The sequence below is a fragment of the Primulina huaijiensis genome, chromosome 18 (assembly GCF_012295235.1).
Source record: "Primulina huaijiensis isolate GDHJ02 chromosome 18, ASM1229523v2, whole genome shotgun sequence".
NCBI classification, from domain to species: domain Eukaryota; kingdom Viridiplantae; phylum Streptophyta; class Magnoliopsida; order Lamiales; family Gesneriaceae; genus Primulina; species Primulina huaijiensis.
Window position 1 is genome coordinate 10,038,460 of NC_133323.1, and position 4,285 is coordinate 10,042,744.

The window sequence follows — 4,285 nt, forward strand, 5'->3', positions numbered from 1 at the left end:
ACAATAATTAACATGAGGGCAGTGAGAAAAGACCAAATGGGAGGCCATAAATTGGGAGGTGAAAAGTTATATCTTTATTTTTACTTTTCACATGAATTGGGTTTTTGTTGATGTTTTCTTTTTTTTTTTCTTTTGCTTGGTAATGCATTTCCAGAGTGCAACTACCAATGAGAAATATGTTGTGAGAGTGCTTGTTGGAAACTTAATTTCGGTTGTTTGATAAACTAAGTGTTTAATTAGACTAAACTGATCAAGGAGTTTAAAGTAACTGAACTACATAAATCAACTCACAATTGCCTAACTTAAGATTAATGCGCAGTTTATTGAAGGCAACTGAAACCAGCTGAACTGAACTTACGAAGTCAACTGACTGATCAGTTGGAAACTAATAAGTTGATATATTCAGTTATGAGCTTATCAGATATTGCTTATCAGCTGATCATTCAACTGTACACTTCATTAGTCGGAGAAAAGGATACCCAACCGACAACAGTACAAAGCAGACTGCAACTCATAGTGGAATGCAGCATTTCAGAGCTTATGGTGTACGAATGTCAGAGGAATTTTGACGTGGCAAACAACAGGTATAAAGATTCAAATTATATTTAATGTTACCATCGAAGAGAAGCCTATAAATAGATGAGAAGAGCAATTGAGAAAAATACACATCTAATCGATCTATCTATTCTCTCAAGCTTGCTGTTAACCTGCTGAATCTATCACTCTTACTCAAGAATTAAAAGCTCACACTTATCAGATATATTTGTAGCATTTGAGGCTACTTTTCGAGCGTATAAGCACAAACTGTTTTGTTGTTTATTTGATCTTTAACTAGATCAGTTGAAGAACTGTGAGATATTTCATAAATTAAGAGTTTCAGTTTTGGCAATGTTAAATCCAAACTGAAGTGGGTATGTACAAGTTTTGTATCGATCAAAGTCTTTTAGTGCATATCATATCCTTGTAATAGAAGGGGTGACGTAGGAGCATTTGAAGTCTCTGAACATCCATAAATCTTTGTGTGTTCTTACTTCAGTTATTTATTCTATCTTTTAGTCAGTTTATTTATGCAACTGTTATCAGTTAAACTGATTGTCATTGACCGACGAGATTCCTAGTTTCAGTTTGTCACGAAACTGACACTTCATTCGAAAGATTATAAAACCATGAGTGTTTATTCAACCCCCCTTCTAAACACTTCTCAACCAATCAACCGATCCTAACAGTGCTTCTTGTGAATCTAGATGATGTGTCAGTTATATTTTTTAGTTAACTTATCATTTGTGTTGTTATCTAGAACGTAAGTATTATTTCATGTGTCTTATATTAATAATTTAAAAAAAGGTACAAAATAAAAGTGTTAAAAAAATTTTACATTACTTAAAATATGGTTGAATTTTAAGATGGCACAATTAGTAATAATGACAGTCATCTTGAAGTTGGTTTGTTAAAAAATTCCATAGACGTTTGGAGTAATTGCATATGTGGAAAGGGTCAAATATTCAAGGATGCTGCTGAATTTCGAGTTTGTGCTAAAAATTATGCAATTGCTACGGGACATTCTTTTTTTGTACAGAAAAAATGATAATGAGAAGGTTACTCTTGTCTGTAGTGTATAACAATTGTCCTTGGAGAATTTAAGCTTCAAGACATAAATCTGATAATCTTTTTGACATTAAAAAATGTAATATAATACATACGTGTGGATATGACAATCTACGTAGTAGAGGACATTCTAAAGCTAATGTTGTGTGGGTTTGCAATGTTGTGATGGAGATATTGAGGGGAGAGCCGTCATATCGACCATGTATGATGTTGAAAGACATACAAAGAGATTATGGGGTCGAGCTCAGTTACCACAAGGTTTGGAAAGGGAAGGAATTGGTTATACATGACATTCATGGTGCAAAAGATGGGTGTTATGATAGATTAAAGATGGTGTTGTAGTGTCATCAAAGAAACTAATCTTGGAAGTATTGTTGAGTCTGAAATTGACTCTTGTAGTAATAAATTTAAACGATTATTCTTTTGTTTCAATGCATGTGCAACTGGTTTTGTCAGTGGATGCAGGCCCTTGGTTTTCATAGATGTCACAATATAAAGAATAAATACAAGGGAAATATTTTGGTTGTTGTTGCAAAAGATGTAAACGATGGTCTTTTTACATTAGCATATTCAGTCATGAATGCTGAAAATGATAATAACTGGGGATGGTTTTGTTTCCAACTTAAAGGTTATCTAATTTTACAAAACTGTATGGGGTTCGATGAGTACAATTTTTTCTCCGATAGGCATCCCGAAATAATCAAGGCTGTTGAGTTAATATTCCCAATGTGGGGACCCGAACGTTAATCATTTTCTTAATCATTCTTGGGAGTAAATGGATCAATCAAATAAGTTGGGTCATAAATTTTTTTTTTTAAAGGCGAACCCATCATAACAAATGTTGCAAATACTACAAGAAGTTAGGCTTCATTTTATTTACTGAACAAAATCAAGTTCAATATGTGGGGACCCGAACGCTAATTCATTTCTTAATTATCTTTGTGAATAAGTGGATCAGTTAAATATACTGGGTCTAAAACTTTTTTTTATACAAATGCGGAACATAACACAATCAATCTGATATAAACAATAAAAGTAAAAGTACAAGTCTTGTACTAAATACATTTACATCAAACTAGGGTTCAACCACTAAGTCTCAAGTGTCGAAACCAAATTTACTTCTAGGCCCGGATCTCCACGCTAATCTGTAATCTCTTACTACTACTTAAATTATAATTCACCCAAGTGTAGGTTGTCAAATGCAAGAACGAAGTTTACAAATTATAAATTTTGTCAAGGCTCGAAGATTTATTCTTGGTTTATGCAATATTGTTTAACTAAAAGTAAAACAAAGGAAACCACCATAAATAATGGTTCCAAGAAAATTAAATATTTAAACACACACCTAATATAATATAGTTCCCACTATAGAAAATACCGAATTCAACGATATTTTATATATGATAACTATGATTATATATATAACTATATAAATATATAACTGCATAAAATAATTGTTAAATTAAATCATTATATTTCATTTAGAACAACCGGCAGAGCCACGCTATCGTCTAAATGAAATATATGATATAATTATATAAATATATATATATATATATATATATGTATGTATAATAAAACAATAATAATTGATGAAATATTTATTGTATCAAAATTAAACAACAAATCAAGATAACCACTTCAATGGTATCAAACATTTGATCTAATTGATAACAACAAATAATTCATTTTTATACCTACAATAAAAAGAAATTAGCAAAATGAAAAGAAATAAAGAAAGAATATACAAAATATAAACAATCTTACTTCACCAAGAATTCATCATCTTCCCCTTGACATAATAGATTTAGCTTTCCATGGACTTACTTTTGATCAACACTACAAACATTACTCATAATTTGGAAAATGGAAAATATATTGGAACTTAGAACTTTTATACACACTCACAATATATTTTACAATGAGATAGCATGATTCTCAAGCTAGCACAAGGCCTCTATTTATAGGCCAAATGAGAGAAAGGGTCAAAAATTCTATTAATGCAATGTAGTTGTAATAGTAGTCTTTGTATCCTCCAACTTCAATTCCATGTCCCTTCTTTCAATGCTTTGTTCCACGACTTTAATCACTGAATTTGACTCTGCTCAAAACAGCAAACATGTGGGAAATTGTCTGTAGATGAATTTGGCCACTTGGTTCACCTCATTTGGTTAAATATTTAAATAATTATGATTTTTTTACTATATGCTGTTCATGGTAAAGTAAATTTGTCTTCCTTTTGATATTTTCACAATTTGATCATCTTAACCAACTTTTTAAGCAATCTGCAAAGTTGTAGATAATTTCTCAAGGATTTCAAACATGTTTGAATCACCTCCATTTGAGTTTTCTAGCTTGAGTTATCATTATTTTACTAACACGTAGAAAACCTGAAAATAAAACATATTTAGTAAGACATTTAAATATAAACACACAATACTAAAATAACATAATTTTATAATTTTAATGAAACTTAAATTTTAAAATATAGGTTTTAACATATAATAAATTATTAATTTTAAGTTTCATCACACCCCCACACTATCTTATTACTAGTCCCTTAGTAATAAAATTTATCGGAAAATCACAACCTAGATTCTTTATTCCTTTTATATATTCAAATATACAAACATATTCATTTTAAAAACAAACTCATATACCGATTTATATATATATATAT

At 30.4% G+C, this 4,285-nt stretch overlaps 1 long non-coding RNA gene across 1 annotated transcript in view; it reads left to right on the top strand.

Moving 5' to 3' along the window:
* Positions 1-1,647: 1,647 nt before the first annotated feature.
* LOC140963740 (uncharacterized) overlaps positions 1,648-4,285 on the top strand; it is a 16,429-nt gene continuing 13,791 nt past the window's right edge. Inside the window, exon 1 of the long non-coding RNA XR_012172748.1 lies at positions 1,648-2,333. This is a non-coding gene — a long non-coding RNA (uncharacterized lncRNA). The remainder of the gene's footprint in view (positions 2,334-4,285) is intronic.